Raw genomic sequence first — 17,721 nt, forward strand, 5'->3', positions numbered from 1 at the left:
CTAGTGCCTATTTTGCGCCCCCCAAAAATATAAGACCGGGTCTTATTTTCAGGGAAACATGAAAATTTCCCTGTATGCCGAGGCACACAGAACACTGTTCCCTTCCCACAGGAGTGGTACCTATTTATCTACTCGCATTTGCCTGCTTTTGAACTGCTAGGTGGGCAGGAGCTGAGCAAGACATGGGAACTCACCCCATCATGCAGCGCTTGGGTCTCAAACTACCAACCTTCCGATCGATAGCCTTAACCACTAGGCCTCTGTGCCCCCGTAACCTCACTATTACCTGTGTATATAAATCAATAAGCAAGAGCTGGGTGGGTGCATTTTTTTAAAAAACTGCTTTCACTCGGTTTGCTGAAGGAGGAGTTGCTTTAGGGATTTTTTTAAAACTAGAAGATCATTATGATGAAGTGCACCTGAGAGGTTTATGGATTCTCACATTTGTATAGTGACAAGTTGTAATGAATGATATGTAGGAATGACCTTGGGAGGGAGGGGGTGGACCTGGCCGCCAGGCAGCCACTTTGCAAAAGATATCTCAGCCCAGAGAAGGAGGGAAGGGGAGGCACGCGAAATATTTCAGCCTGGTTTCTTGGAGAGCAAAAGGAAAAGACGGAAGAAATACTTTCTGGAGAACCTGTAGCAGCAATTTTAAGTAGTTCGGAGAACTGGCAAATACCACCTCTGGCTGGTCCCAGAGTGGGGTGGGAATGGAGATTTTGCAGTATCCTTTCCCTGCCACACCCACCAAGCCACACCATGCCCACCAAGCCACGCCCACAGAACCGGTAGTAAAAAAAAGTAAATTTCACCACTGATTCAAACCCAGAAAAATATGAAGGAAATTCCTTTTGGGCACTTCTGGAGTGGTGCAACTAAAGGAATCATCCTACCTTGATAAATGGTTGGAGAACGTCTTCTTTCCTTGGAGTAATCTAGAAAAATATATGCTGCCCACAAAATAGGTGAAGATGCCCAAGGCACTCTTTCTAGAGTCTCATTGTCAGGAACTTTCTCCCTACTGATAGTTCCAGGCGGGACCTCTCTTTAATCAGTTTCCACCCATTGCTCCTTGTCCTTCCCTCGGGTGCTTTGGAGAATAAGTCGATCCCCTCAAGTACAGCTATCATGTCACCCCTAATTCTTCTCTTCCATCAGCTAAAGCCGTGATGGGGAACCTATGACACACATATCAGAGGTGGCACAAGAGCCCTCTCTGTAGGCACATGCGCCATCGCCAGCTGCTCTTCTTCGCGGGCGCTGGAGCACCAGAAAACAGCCTGGAAAACAGCTGGAAAACAGTTGGAAAATGGCCCAGAAACCAGCCCATAAAATGGCCCAAAAAATGACCTGAAAATAGACAAGAAACACGCACACGCATGCCAGGCAGCTGGTCTTTGGGTTTTCAGCACTCCGGTGCACACGCATGCATGCACCTGTACGGGTGTTCCAGTTTGGGTACTCAGTGCTGAAAAGGTTCGCCATCACTGGGCTAAAGAAACCAAATTCCCTTAACCTTTCATTGTCCAGTTTAGCCTCCAGCCCTCTGATCATCTTTGTTTGCTCTTCTCTGCACTCTTTCTGGATAGCCTGGATAGCTCAGCAGACTAATGCATTGTAATTAACATCCAGCTGTCTGCAATTACTGTAAGTTCGAATCTCACCCAGGCTCAAGGTTGACTCAGCCTTCCATCCTTTCTAAGGTAAGTTAAATGAGGACCCAGTTTGTGGGGGCAATAAGCTGACTTTGTATAAATATACAAAAGTATGAAGGCTATTGCTTAACGCACTGTAAGCCGCCCTGAGTCTCCGGAGAAGGGCGGCATATAAAATCAAATTTAAAAAAAAATGTAAAAAAAAACATTGTTTTTGTATCATGGCAACCATGCTACGTGTGGCCTCAATAGTACTGAGTACTGAGTGATCCTTCTTGCTCTGTACTCTGCTGCTTAGTCTCTTCTCCTTCACGGGGATACGAAAAGAGATTGTGTAACTAGTTAGTAGTATTGGTTTTCCACTCATCTTCTTCCCTTCCTTTAGTTTGAGCAACATGATGGCTCTGGATTTGCCAGCAACACATTTTGTTGTGAATCAACGATGAATCAATATTTCTACCTTTTAAATGTTCATGTCTCCCAGACACAGCACGCTCCCTTAAGCTCAGCACCAAAAGGCTCCGTGAGGATTTCCACAGATTGCAATTCCAGCCAGGCTTTGAAACATAACGTGCATCACAAATTCAAGCAGCAAACTATAAACCAGCCATAATCATCCTGCATATTCATTATCTACAGAACGGGGTATTTGTGGAATGAGAGCAGGGAGCCCTGAAGGAAGCTCAGCCACCCCCTGGCTTCTGCTCTAGCGCTTGGATTGCAAAATTGTGGAGCCCTTGACTCCTTCACCTTCCCAGTGGATCTGTAGAGCTTCTCCGTCCTCCAGGTCATGGTTGCCCCAAAGGAGCTTTTTCAGGAGGCAATTGGATTTTCTTGTTTTTTCTTTGAAGATGTTTCACTTCTCATCCGAGAAGCTTCTTCAGCTCTGACTGGATGGTGGGCAATGGAAGGATTTATATTCCTTGCGGGCAGCTGGTCATTTGCATCCTTTTGGAGGGTCGTTGAGGCCACTTGGAGGTTTGTCTGTGTCCTCAGCGTCACCTGAGTGGTGCAAATGGTTCCTGTAGCCTGCATTTTTTTTCTCTGGAAATCCATTCCTACTCCCCCACCATTCAAAGGATCTTCATCCCAAATTGTATAGCTAAAAGTCTGTAGAGATTCTCAGTCCTCCAAGTCATGGTTGCCCCAACGGTGCTTTTTCAGGAGGCAACTGGACTTTCTTGTTTTTTCTTTGAAGATGTTTCACTTCTCATCTGAAAAGCTTCTTCAGCTCTGACAGGACGGTGGGGAATGGAAGGATTTATATTCCTTGCAGACAGCTAGTCATTTGCATCCTTTTAGAGGGTCGTTAAAGCACTTGGAGGTATAGCTAAAAGTCTATAGAGATTCTCATGTTTTTTTCCTGGATGGCTGAGAATCTCTACAGACATTTAGCTATACAATTTGGGATTTGAGTGGTGTGGGAGTAGGAATGGATTTCCAGAGGAAAAAAATTGCAGACTACAGGAATCATTTGCACCACTCAGGTGACCCTGAGGACACAGAAGAAACTCCAAGTGCCTCAGGGACTCTCTAAAAGGATGCAAAGGACCAGCTGTCTGCAAGGAATATAAATCCTTCCATCCCCCACCATACCATAGGAGCTGAAGAAGCTTCTTGGATGAGAAGCGAAACATCTTCAAAAGAAAAAAAACAAGGAAGTCCAGTTGCCTCCTGAAAAAGCCCCTTTGGGACAACCATGACCTGGATGACTGAGAATCTCTACAGACTTTTAGCTATGCAACTTGGGATGAAGACCCAATGGTGTGGGAGTAGGAGTGGATTTCCAGGGGGAAAAATTGCAGATTAAGGAACCATTTGCACCACTCAGGTTACCCTGAGGACAGTTACTCCAAGTGGCCTCAAGGACCCTCTAAAAGGATGCAAATGACCAGCTGTCTGCAAGGAGTATCAATCCTTCCATTCCCCACCATCCTGTCAGAGCTGAAGAAGCTTCTCGGATGAGAAGCGAAATGTCTTCAAAAGAAAAAAAGAGTTGCCTCTTGAAAAAAGCATCTTTGGGACTCCCAGGGTTTCTCATCTCACTGACCAGTTTCTGGTTTCACCAGCTACATATCCCTAACCAGATGGAGGCTATTCAATCTGCAGTTTGAGCTCAAAAATGGTCAGCTCAGAAAGCAACCTGTCACATTTTGATGTCTCTCCCTCTAAATGCAAGCACTGAACTGCCACCATTCTAAAAAAAGAAGCCAAAGGAATGAGGGAAAATATCTCTCAAGGGTCTTGGGGGAATAAGGATAAATATAAACAAGAAGGCCGCAGTTCTACCGTTCACTGCAAAACCTGAGGCTTGAAGCATTCGGATGGGAAGGGTGACAGCCTGACGGGCCAATCAAATGTCAAGCATCCAAATGTAAATCACGTGGCCTCAGAGATGCGGCAATGGTCGTAAGTGTGAAAAACAGTCATAAGTCACTTTTTTCAGTGCCATTGTAACTTCAAACTAAGTGAACTGTTCTAAATCAAGGATTACCTGTAATGCAGCCTTTTTGAAGAACGACAAATTCATCCTGATTGTGTAAATCACGGGTGTCAAACTCGCCAGGTCCCATATCACTAACTCTGAAGTAATGTAGGAACTGGGATGCCACCCAGGAATGCACTCTAGATTTGAGGAACGCAGCTGTCATATCTGCATAGAGCTTACCCAGTAGGGTTGTAAGCAGTTGGAAGTGAAGTTTAAAATTTTTGGATTTTCCCCATGACAACAATTTATGGTTTAATGTAGAGTAGATCTCTAAAATCTACTATTTGTGATTTTCATGTTATGCTTGGTGGTGAAGAAACCCTGATTTTTTTATTATTATTATTTTTGCAATTGAGTAAAGAATGAAGTTCAGAATGCAGTTCAGGGGTTTGAATCCCTAGTGCCCTGTAATGGGGTGAGCTCCCATTAACTTGTCCCAGCTTCTGCCAGCCTAGCAGTTTGAAAGCACGTAAAAAATGCAAGTAAGAAAAATAGGGACCACCTTTGGTGGGAAGGTAACAACATTCCATGCACCTTTGGCATTTAGTCTTGCCTGCCACATGACCACGGAGACGTCTTCGGACAGCGCTGGCTCTTCGGCTTTGAAACGGAGATGAGCACCGCCCCCTAGAGTCAGGAACGACTAGCACAGATGTGCGAGAGGAACCTTTACCTTTAAAGAATGAAACATGCCATATGATAACAGAAAGTTCCATTGAATGAAGAATAACTCGATGTCCGTTAATGTTAAGTTGTGGCCCCTCCATGCCGGCTCTCAAAATAGCCCTGAAAATGCACACAGACCCTCTCAGCCTCCTGCTGTTCCCCAACATCAGCCATGGTTGCAAAACTTCCATCAAATCCCAAGAACCCCGTCCTCCAAACATCAGCCCAGTGAAAAATGGTCATTTCTAACAGTAGTTCAGTTGTTTTTTTAAAAATTTTATTTTAACTTCTATACCAGCCTTTCCCCCACCTCAGCAGGTTTATGATGTATGGACTTTGACTCCAAAGGTGGCTGGGGAATTCTGGGAATTGAAGTCCACACATTTTAAACCTGCTGAGGTTAAGAAATCTGCCCTGTTCAGTGGAAGGAAGATGTTTGTGATGAATTGACTTCATCATATCTGTTTGTTTGTTTCCTCTACCCCGCAAGGGATTATGGGGTCATTAAATGGAGATGATATCTGTTTGTTTCTTTAGGAAATAATGACCACGCTTAAAGGCAAACAGCTCTGGGCAATTCACAATATCAAACAATCCACCAGCATAATTTTTACAAATGCAAACAAACATCATCCGAATGAAATGCAAACGATAAAAGGCAAAGCACCGCAGCAGTGATCCTCCCTCACAAATTCACCACTGTCTGGGCTCTACTAACCTCCTGGCCTTGATGCCTTTCAGCGGAAGAGATATGCATTATTGTGATGCATTATTTAGATTTATACCCACTTTTCATTCCGGAGCTCAGGGCTGCATACATAGCAGCACTTCCTCTTCCTGTCAGCCCCAACAACCCTGGAGCTAATTGGGGGTGGAGAGAAAGTGGGTCACCCAAAGTCCCTCCTGGAGCTTCCGTGGCTGAAGTAGAGCCTCCCGGTTCCTTCTGTGACAAGGTCCTTCCTGCATCATCCTGGAATCTTTATTGTCAGGCCTCTGAGGAAACTGGGCTTTGGCCAACGGGTTCTGCACATCAAGGAGGAACAGCCGTATATCAATAAAATGCAATCATTGGCATCGTCGTTTCTTCCTCTCTGACTAGTCACACCTTGTGTTTCGTTTATTTGATACAGATACAGATTAACAGAGTTGGAAGGGACCTTGGAGGTCATTTAGTCCACCCACCCCACCCACACAGGAGACCTTACACCATTTCTGACAGATGGCAGTCCAGCCTCTTCTTGAAAGCCCCCAGTGATGAAGCTCCCACAATTTCTGAAGGCAACTTCTGTTCCATGGGTTGATTGCTCTCACTGTCAGAAAATTTCTCCTTATTTCCAGGTTGAATCTCTCCTTGGTCAGTCTCCATCCATTGTTCCTTTTCTGGCCTCCAGGTGCTTTGGAAAATAGCTTGACCCCCTCCTCTCTGTGGCAGCCCCTCAAATATTGGGAGACTGCTATCACGGCTCCCCTGGTCCTTCTCTTCACTAGACTAGCCAGGCCCAGTTCCTGCAACTGTTCATCATATGTTTGAGCCTCCAGTCCCCTCATCATCCTGGTTGCTCTTCTCTGCACTTTTTCTAGAGTCTCAATATCTTTTTTATAGTGTGGTGTTGAAAACTGTACTCTAGGTGTGGTCTTAGGCTTTATAGCAGGGGTGAAATTCAGCAGGTTCTAACAGTTTCAGGAGAACCAGTAGCGGAAATTTTGAGTAGTTCAGAGAACTGGCAAATACCACCTCTGGCTGGCCCCAGAGTGAGGTCGGAATGTGGATTTTGCAGTATCCTTCCCCCCGGAGTGGGGAGGGAATGGAGATTTTGCAGTATCCTTCCCTCAGGAGCAGGGAAGGAATGGAGATTTTGCAATATCCTTTCTCCTGGAGTGGGGAGGGAATGTGGATTTTGCAGTATCCTTCCCTTGCCACACCCACCAAGCCACACCCACAGAACCGGTAGGGAAAAGTTTTAAATTTCACCCTTGCTTTATAGAGTGGTATTCATACCTCACTGATGGGCAGCATATAAATTTAATGAAGGAATGAATAAAAGTCAAGCCCAATTGCTGAAGTTTTGAAAGAACCTTCAAAGACTTTCTTTTTGCAGGAGCTCTGTGAAGCCAGAAGAATTTTCTTCTTTCAGTCATCACAGATTTATATTAAGGTTGTGCTGCTATTGGGAAATGTTTTGTCGTGTTTATTGTATTCATTTATATTGCATTTTTAGTTATTTATTTTATTTATTTATTTGTTTGTTTCAATTTCTATACCGCCCTTCTCCAAATAGGACTCAGGGCGGTGAACAGCCAAGTAAAAAACAGGACATAAACACTCATTACATAAAATTGCTGCTACATGTTTCATTTTTAGTAAGAGATCAACCTGGAATCCTGGCCAGAAAGAGGAGAACAGGAGCGAGTCCATTTCTGATCCAGATCAAGCAGACCAAGGCAAATCAGCCCACTCGTTGCACCTGCCTCCAGGTCCCCATAGTAAGCAATAAAACAGCCCTGGAAAATCAGATAACAGGCAGTCTAATAGCTTACGTCCAATGGCACGTTTACTTAACTAAGATCCATTAACCACAGCTGGACCCTGGTCAACGTTTGACAGGTTCTTCAGGCACCAGCAGAGTTCTGCTGCATGGAGAGTAATTGATGGCGGCCCAAAAGGCAGCAGCTATAAAATTTATCAGTTAACCTGGTCTGTTGCCTGGCAGCAGGGGGCAAAACAAACTGAAAATGATTTAGCACCTTCAGAGAGTAAGCAGAAATAGCCCCTTCCCCACGGCTGGGATCCCAGCTCTTTAGGGAAGGAGTGTATTTAGAAGGGAGAGAGCTGGCAATGTCTCTCACGCAACGTGGTGGCCAGTCACGCAATGCCATTGTGTTCTCCGCCTGCGGGGGTAGCGCCTGTGTGGGGGCTTCACCCTGGTCTGAGCTGGGGGAACTCCACGGGTCAGCACTGAATCTGTCTGTGCAGCTGAGCCTTCTTGGGCTGATCTTTGGAGAGCTGCATGCAACGGAATTTCGTTTTAACGTATGCGGATTAGTGTAGATTTAAAGTGACAATAAAGTTACTTTAAGAAGATCAATTGAAATCTCATGAGATTCACAAATTGGGTCTCCTTTCAGCCCCACCCCACCCCACCCTGACCCACACTGCACTCCTTGTAACCTCCCTGACCAGTGCAGTACCTCTCTCACACACCCTCAATTCTCATGCATCTGTGTGCACCCTATCCAACCCTCTCCAAACTGGGTAGCCCCACATATATTCTCCTACCTGCACCCGGCTCCTAGCTGCACCCAGCTTCTTGTGTACCCCTTCCCTTCTGCACCCATCCCCTCACACCTCCCTGCCTCTTGCCAACCCAGGAAGTACCTCTTGCCCCTGGAATTTGCCCTGATCCAGGGGTGAAATCCAGCAGGTTCTGACAGGTTCTGGAGAACCAGTAGTGGAAATTTTGAGCAGTTCAGAGAACTGGCAAATACCACTTCTGGCTGACCCCAGAGTGGGATGGGAATGGGGATTTTGTAATATCCTTTCCCCAGGCGTGGGGATGGAATGAGGATTTTGCAGTATCCTTCCCCCAGGAGTGGGGAGGGAATGGGGATTTTGCAGTATCCTTCCCCTGCCATGCCCCCCAAGCCACGCCCACATAACCAGTAGTAAAAAAAATTGGATTTCACCACTGCCCTGACCCACATGGCACCTCTTGTGCACCCACTCACCATCTCTACACCTTCCTGACTAATGCAGCATCTCTCACACACCTCCTCGCATATTCAAACATCCTCCCTGACCCTGTCTGACCCCGTGGCACCGCTCGCATGCCCACTAACACCCTTAGCATCCCCCTCCCCCAATCCACATGTGCCTATTTCTTCCACGGATCTTGAAGTTCCCAAAGTTGCAAAGCCCTGGTGTTTCCCCCAACCTTTTCGGGTTTGCTGTCCGCTCCTGCTGTTTGTGCCAGGGGGATGCACATGCACATCTGCTCACCTGCCACTTCTGCAGCCCGGTTCTGAACGGCTCAAGGCCCAGAGTTGGGCCACAGCACGGAGGTTGGGGACCCCTGGTCTAAGAAGCCAAGCTAAGGTTTGCAGTGAGGAATAGAATGAGATGGGATGGGATGGGATGGGATGGGATGGGATAGAATAGAATAGAATAGAATAGAATAGAATAGAATAGAATAGAATAGAATAGAATAGAATAGAATAGAATAGAATAGAATAGAATAGAATAGAATAACAGAGTTGGAAAGGACTTTGGAGGTCTTCTAGTCCAACCCCTGGTCAGGCAGGAAACCCTACACCACTTCAGACAAATGGTTATCCAACATCTTCTTAAAAACTTCCAGTGTTGGAACAATTGCAATTTCTGGAACAGTGGTGGGATGCAAAAGTTCTATGGGCGTGGCTTTGTGGGTGTGGTATGGCATGGTGGGCATGGGCATGGCGAGGTGGGCATGGCTTGGTGGGCGTGGCAGGGGAAGGATACTGTAAAATCTCCATTCCCATCCCACTCCAGGGGAAGGATACTGCAAAATCCCCATTTCCTCCCGATCAGCTGGGACTCGGGAGGCAGAGAATAGATGGGGGCGGGGCCAGTCAGAGGTGGTATTTACTGGTTCTCCGAACTACTCAAAATTTCCGCTACCGGTTCTCCAGAACTGGTCAGAACCTGCTGAAACCCGCCTCTGTTCTGGAGGCAAGTTGTTCCCCAACCTTTTTGGCTTCGCTGACTGGCAGGGGGAGGCAGGGAGGGAATGGTTGGACAAGTACGCAGATATTCACTGGCCTGCTGCTCATGTGTGTGTGTGTGTGTGTGTGTGTGTGTGTGTGTGTGTGTGTGTGTGTGTGTGTGTCTCCCACCACTTCCTCAGCCCGGTTCCAAAAGGCTCAAGGCTGGTCGTGGGCCATGGCCTGGGATTTAGGGACCCCTGCCTTATTTCATTCCAGGCAAATTGCTGTCCAATATTTTCTGGTTGAGCGTCAAGCATTTTTGGAGCTTAGAGGAGGCTGGCTAGAGCATCGCTCTGTAGCAGGCTGGTCTCCTCCTTTCTTGTAATATAAAGACTTTAAAAAAGAAAAAGAGGCACCCAGAGTATTTGGGACCTCTTCCTAGCTGACCCTCCTATCAAAGTTCTGAATGATTCCACCTCCTCCAAGGGGTTAAGAGATGCCACTCTTGCAGTCAACCCTGCTCTTCAACTCCAAACGAGGGAGACAAGAGACACCCCCGAAGCGCAGGCTCTCTGTAGCCAGTCACATGCTTGCTGAAGACAATTTGGGGGCCCATTGACTTCCTGCCTAATTAGCAGCACATTAATCCAATCATAAAGGCTGGCCTCTTGCCAAGCCGTCCATGTCATAAGCCATGTGTTGGGCGCTTGGGAAACAAGATCATGGCATCAAACGGGATCGTTGGGCTCCTCATTCCTCTGATTAAATAAAGGGGCTGCATCAGTGCGGAGGGGGGAGGGCTAAATCAGGGACTGCCTAGAAAGCCAAACTCGGCCATTGACTGTCCGGGCGGCCTACGGCTGCTCCGAGGTCACTTAACCATGGAGGGAGGCCGGTTTGCCCTGCAGCTCTGCCAGGCATGCATTTCTCTAATTGCTCCCCAAGGGAGAAGCCGCAGTCGCTGCAGGACAGAAGTGCATCAAACAGCAAAGGCTGCCCTGCTTCCCCCCCCCAGAAGGGGAGATTGCACCCTTGCGGTAAAGAATCTCAGCAGGGTTGAATCTGAGGTTGAACCTTTGGGGCTGTAGAAGGTCCATACCTGACGGACTTCTGCCCAAGGTTCAAGTAGGATCCCCTCAGAAAACAGGGTCTGAGACCCCAGAGTGCCCTCTGCTCTTGCTTTGGGGGACCTGGAAGTTTTTAGGAAGAGATTGGACATAGGGTTGGTATAGGGTTTCCTGCCTGAGCAGGGGGTTGGACTAGAAGACCTCCAGGGTTCCTTCCAACTCTGTTATTCTATTCTATTCTATTCTATTCTATTCTATTCCATTCCATTCCATTCCATTCCATTCCATTCCATTCCACTCCACTCCACTCCACTCCATTCCACTCTATTCTATTCTCATTTCATATTCCACTCCATTCCAATGTAATTCTGAATTCTATTCTATTCTATTCTATCCCATCCCATCCCATCCCATCCCATCCCATCCCATCCCATCCCATCCCATCCCATATTCTATTCTATTCTATTCTATTCTATTCTATTCTATTCTATTCTATTCTATTCTATAATCTATCCTATACTCTGTTCCCTATCCTCTTTTCTCTTTTCTTCTCTTCTTCTCCTTCTATTCTATTCTATTTCTCTTCTCTTCTATTATTCTATCCTATCCTATTCTCTGTTCTCTGTTCTCTATCCTATCCTATCCTATCCTATCCTATCCTATCCTATCCTATCCTATCCTATCCTATTTTCTATTCTATTCTATTCTATTCTATTCTATTCTATTCTATTCTATTCTATTCTATTCTACTCTACTCTACTCTACTCTACTCTACTCTACCCTATCCTATCCTATCCATTTAAAAAGCCACCGACCCTGTGTTTCTGAAGCTAGGGGTCTTCTTTAGAATCAGGAGTCCTGATTCTCCTCAAGGAGAAAGGCAGTCCTCTCCTGGCCTTGCCAGAATGGATCGGGGGATTTCAAAGGAGGGGGCACCGGAGTGGGGGATTCCTTGTCCCCCACGAATGCAGCCAAGGGTTCCTGCTCTACAGAGTCCCCGGGAAGCCCCCGTGGCACCCGTTCAGAAGGCAAGCGGGCTCCCATCCTTATACGAGGCTGCCCTCTGCTGGCCCCGGGTGAACAGCTCGCCTTGTCCGCCTGTGGGTGATCCATTCCCTCGGGGTTTCTTTCGCTCAGGCCTCCTTCAGCCCCTCCAAATGGGTCCGCTTTTGTTCTGGGCTGCAGTCCCCGGATTTCTCAAACCTTTTTTTGTCTTGACAACTTCCACAATCACACCGTATTTCTCTTCATTGGCGATGATGGAGTGCCACTGCCTCGAGGTGCCCCAGCGCAGTTTATCACCTCTCTTTCTGCCAAAGGAGCTCAAACAGCATGATGGATTCTCGGCCTTCCTCTGTTGACGGCAACAATATTATGAGACCGCAGAGATCAGAGATGATCATGTTTCCAGTCGTGGCAGGAATCTGAATGGGGATCTTCCCATCGGTCCTGCAGGTGCTACTTCTCGCTTCGCGTTGGTTATTATTCCTTTGTTGGTTTGTGGATTAAATCTACACGCCGCCCATCACTACCAAACAACTCCAAGCAGCCTAAGAAACAGAATAAATGAAATAATTTATTAATTTATTTGATCTTCTCTGGGAAGATCTTCTTCTGCAAAGTCTCCCATGCTATCCAGGTTTACCCAATCCTGTAGTACACTCTGGAGTGGAAGGGACAGGTGGGCTATTTTGGCGGGGGTGGGGGGAATGAAATGAGAACGGTGGTTGCAGGTGGCAGGAGTTGCCAAGGGCACCATAGGAGTTGCTGCACGGGCTTGGGATGGTGGGAGGGGGGGTTCTTATCTTGACTCCTGGAATACCACTCTGTAAAGCCTTAGTAAAAGGCTTACCTAGAGTATTGCATCTAGTTTTTTTTGTTTTGTTTTGTTTTGTTTTTATTTGATTTATATGCCGCCCTTCTCCGGAGACTCAAGGCAGCTTACAATGCGTTAGGCAATAGCCTTCATACTTTTGTATATTTATACAAAGTCAGCTTATTGCCCCCACAATCTGGGTCCTCATTTTACCTACCTTAGAAAGGATGGAAGGCTGAGTCGACCTTGAGCCTGGTGAGATTCAAACTTACTAATTGCAGACAGCTGGAGTTAAATTACAATGCATTAGTCTGCTGGACTATCCAGGCTCCCTGTTTTGGTCACCACACTATAAAAAAGACATTGAGACTCTAGAAAAAATGCAGAGAAGAGCAACCAGGGTGATGAGGGGACTGGAGGCTAAAACATACAATGAACGGTCGCAGGAACTGGGCCTGGCTAGTCTAGTGAAGAGAAGGACCAGGGGAGACAGGATAGCCGTCTTCCAATATTTGAGGGGCTGCCCCAGAGAGGAGGAAGGGGGTCAAGCTGTTTTCCAAGGCCAGACAAGGAAGAATGGATGGAAACTGAACAAGGAGAAATTCAACCTGGAAATAAGGAGAAATTTTCTGACAGTGAGAACAATCAACTAACTGATGGAACAGAAGTTGCCTTCGGAAGTTGTGAGAGCTTCATCACTGGAGACTTTCAAGAAGAGACTGGACTGCCATTTGTCAGAAATGGTGTAGGGTCTCCTGCTTGAGCGGGGGTTGGACTAGATGACCTACAAGGTCCCTTCCAACTCTGTTAATCTATTTAGTGCTTGATTTCATTATTTAGGGCAGATATTTTCTAGTTATCTTTTCCCACCCATTATTCTTCCCCTGATTGTTCTCTCCCCTGCCTCCCACAATTGTGTTTGTTTTTTTTTTAATTTGATTTATATGCCGCCCTTCTCCGGAGACTCAGGGCGGCTTACAGTGCGTTAAGCAATAGCCTTCATACTTTTGTATATTTATACAAAGTCAGCTTATTGCCCCCACAAACTCGGTCCTCAATTTACCTACCTTAGAAAGGATGGAAGGCTGAGTCAACCTTGAGCCTTGGCGAGATTCGAACCTGCAGTAATTGCAGGCAGCTGGTCTTAATAACCAGCTTAATAACAGGGTGCCTTAGACCACTGGAATTTGGTTGAACCATTGTGGTTCTCGCATTCCATTACAGGATCTTACTGGTTGCTGTGGGGTCATTTGTGCTGTTATTGTTGAGTCCTCGCGGGTACCCCCACCTCGAGCCGGCTCCGTCATCAGCGGGCTCGGATTGGTGGAGGCGCACAGCAACTGAGCGGAAAGCTCAGTGAACTTAGCGGGAAGCTGCCTGGTTCCGGATTGGTCACACTGACTGACAGCTTGTTATTTAAGCAGCTGTCAGGCGGGGGGAGTTGAGTTGAGTTGAGTTATGCTTGTTTCTAAACCGTTCCAATAAAGTTAATGTGTTCAGCAGTCTGGCCTCAGTGTCGTCTTCGCCGAATCTAACAGTTATGACCTGACCTCTAAAGGATGCCTCATCTGGCTTCTACACCCTGAACCCAGCATGCGTGAGAAATGGCCCTCTTATACCCTAGGATTAAAAAGTCAAATGCAAAAAAACGTACAATGCATTTCTGCAGTGTCAGCTTCTGGCCTAGCCTAGAGTAAAAGCTAATTAGAAGATTCAGCCCTTCCTTCTGGCATCCCTTGGATAATAAATAACTCCCACAGGAAACAAAGAAAATCAAACTTTATTATTAAGAGATGACGTACACGCATACACACACACACACACGCTCCAAATTTTAAGTATTAAAATGCAGACATTCGGTGTGAAAGGCGATGATTGCAGTTGCTTTTAGAAATCTCGATCCGTAGTTCATAATTGCTGAAAGAACCAAAAATAACCTAGCGTGCAAAATGAAGTGAAAGGCAGGAGTTTTAAACAATGTTTTAGTATCAGATGCCTCAGGGCAGCCTCCTCTTTGGAAGGAGTGACGTGTTTATAAGGCAGTGTTTCTCAACCTTGTTAGCTTGAAGATGGGTGGACTTCAATTCCCAGAATCCCCCAGCCAGCAACGCTGGCTGGGGGATTCTGGGAGTTGAAGTCCACCCATCTTCAAGCTAACAAGGTTGAGAAACACTGTTATAAGGGAATGGAAGACACGCAGCCTTTTGAATTTGCTCCATGCACTCGGTTATGATACAGTTTGTTAGCGCTATTGTGTTAATAACCTATTGCTGTTCGTTATATACTATGATTTATTTATATTTTATTTATTTATTTATATTTTATATCAAATTTATATACCGCCCTTCTCCCTGAGGACTCAGGGCGGTGTACAGCCAAAGTAAAAACATAAACTACAAACATTAAAATACAATTAAAAAGATATATATATATATATATATATATATATATATATATATATATATATATATATATATATATATATATATATATATATTTGATATCACTTTATCACTTTGAACAATGTGCAACCTCACCTGTTATGGTTTAATCAGTAAATTGCGAGCGCATAAGCTGTGAGTATGAGGTGCAGACCAGGCCAGCAGATTTGCTAGGCTATAGTGAGACTACAGATAGAAACAGTGGTAAAAGGACAGCAAGACTGTATAAACATTGTGCCAAACAGGAGGGGAGTAAATAAGCTTGAATCAGTTATAGTTGGCAGCATTTCCTAGGCCAGCACTGGAGTGGTGTGGTGGCCTAGAGGTGGAGCTCTCACCTCACAATCAGGAGGCTGTGAGTTCGATCCTAGGTAGAGGCAGATATTTCTCTCTCTGGGCACAATGAGAATATTATCCTCCGCATTGGCAACAGGAAGGGCATCCGGCCAGTAAACACTTAGCTCCATTCAGTTGACCAGAGTCCACCCTGCTAGGGATTATGGGGCCGTTAAAAGAAGATGATGATGATTTCCTAGGCCAGCACTCTTATCATTTTGGCACAACTGATGGCCAGGATTTTGCTGGTTGATTGCAAACCAACCCCTTATTTCCAGGTTGAATCTCTCCTTGTTCTGTTTCTATCCATTATTCCTTGTCTGGCCATGAGATGAGATGAGATGAGATGAGATGAGATGAGATGAGATGAGATGAGATGAGATGAGATGAGGATGAGGATGAGGATAGGAGAGAAGAGAAGAGAAGAGAAGAGAAGAGAAGAGAAGAGAAGAGAAGAGAAGAGAAGAGAAGAGAAGAGAAGAGAAGAGAAGAGAAGAGAAGAGAAGAGAAGAGAAGAGAAGAGAACCTTGGAGGTCTTCCAGTCCAGCTCCCTGCTCAAGCAAGAGAACTTATACCAGTGATGGCTAACCTTTTTGCCATCGCGTGCCAAAAGTGGGGGAAGTGCGCGATCCCCCCCCACTCCCCCCACTTTTGGCATGCGATGGCAAGGTAGGCCCATTTCTCGCTCTCCCCAGGCTCCAGAGCCTTTCTAGGAGGCTGGGGAGGGTGAAAACGGCCTTCTCCCCCCCCTCCCCCGGAGGCCCTCTGAAGCCCGGAAACAGCCTTTTTCCTGACTTCCGGTAGGCCCAAAAGGCCCAAAAATCAGCTGGCCGGCACCCGCATGCACGGCAGAGTTGAGCTCGCGTGCCCACCGATATGGCTCCGCGTGCCACCTGTGGCACGCATGCCATAGGTTTGCCATCACGAACCTATACCATTTCAGATGATAGGAGATTCAAACTTTTAGACTTGCACGCTTCTTTTACAGTAGCCTTACAATAAAGTAGAATAAAGTTAGCTCATCTTGTTGTTTTTCCTGTTTGGTCCACTTGGGAGGCTGACCGATCCAGATAGAAAGACCCAGAAGATTTCCGGAGAAGAGGTTTGATACCTCCAACATTTCATCCTACGGGCCCCAGCATTTGCTACTTATCTGATCTCTTATTTCATTCCTTCCTTCTTCCTTGCGTTTGCGGATATTCCTGGCGGAGGAAGCAGTCCCTGAGATCAACTCTGCACTTTTTGTTTTGTTACATACCTTTTCTTCTTTGGCTTTCAACTCCCATTTAAGCTCCTTCACCATGAGATGCATAAACAAGATGTGCCTTTCTTACTGGAATCAGCTCCCTCGTCTTTGACAGCAGGTTAACTGTTAGCCCGCATCTCCCCATTTGGTGAAGCTCCAGGAAAGGGAAGTTGAGCAACAGTTTTCCCTCCTTCCTTCCTTCCTTCCTTCCTTCCTTCCTTCCTTCCTTCCTTCCTTCCTTCCTTCCTTCCTTCCTTCTTTCCTCCTGAGCAACTCAGTGTGGTGAATAAAGAGCATTGGGGGGCGGGGGGCTGCCTTTCACCAGTCAGTTCTCTCCTAGACATTGTGAGAGGATGTGGGAAGGTTGAAGGCTGGTGGTGATCATGGCAGCCAAGGGAGGGGGTGTCAGCACAGAGTCATGGGGAGGTACATGCCCAGTATGAACCCCTCCCCAGGCAGTAAACACTGATTTAGAGGGTTATGGGGTTTGCACTTATATTCTAACACAATGTCTTCAACAATGGGATTTTAAGTGTGGACTTCAGAAATATTGCACTCTTACAGATTAACAGAGTTGGAAGGGATCTTGTAGGTCATCTAGTCCAACCCCCGCTCAAGCAGGAGACCCTACACCATTTCCGACAGATGGCAGTCCAGTCTCTTCTTGAAAGCTTCCAGGGATGAAGCTCCCACAACTTCCGAAGGCAACTCTTGTTCCATCAGTTGATTATTCTCACAGTCAGAAAATTCCTCCTCATTTCCAGGTTGAATCTCTCCTTGATCCGTTTCCATCCATTGTTTCTTGTCTGACCTTCAGGTGCTTTGGGAAAACAGGCTGACCCCCTTCCTCCTCTCTGTGGCAGCCCCTCAAATACTGGAAGACTGCTCTCCTGTCTCCCCTGGTCCTTCTCTTCACTAGACTACCCAGGCCCAGTTCCTGCAACCGTTCATCGTATGTTTTAGCCTCCAGTCCCCTCATCATCCTGGTTGCTCTTCTCTGCACTGTTTTTTGTCAAGAGGACAGGTCAAAAAGAGAGAAAATAAGGAGCCTGAGTGGCGTAGGAGGCTAATGCCTCCTAAGGCAGCATTTAACATCCAGCTGTCTGCAATTATTGCAAGTTCAATTCTCACCAGGCTCAAGGTTGACTCAGCCTTCCATCCTTTCTAAGGTGGGTAAATTGAGGACCCGGTTTGTGGGGGCAATAAGCTGACTTTGTATAAATATACAAAAGTATGAAGGCTATTGCTTAACGCATTGTAAGCCGCCCCAAGTCTCCAGAGAAGAGCGGCATATAAATCAAAATTTAAAAAAAAATAACCACC

This window comes from Pantherophis guttatus, chromosome 17 (genome assembly GCF_059756535.1).
Source record: "Pantherophis guttatus breed Tessera chromosome 17, ASM5975653v1, whole genome shotgun sequence".
NCBI lineage: Eukaryota > Metazoa > Chordata > Lepidosauria > Squamata > Colubridae > Pantherophis > Pantherophis guttatus.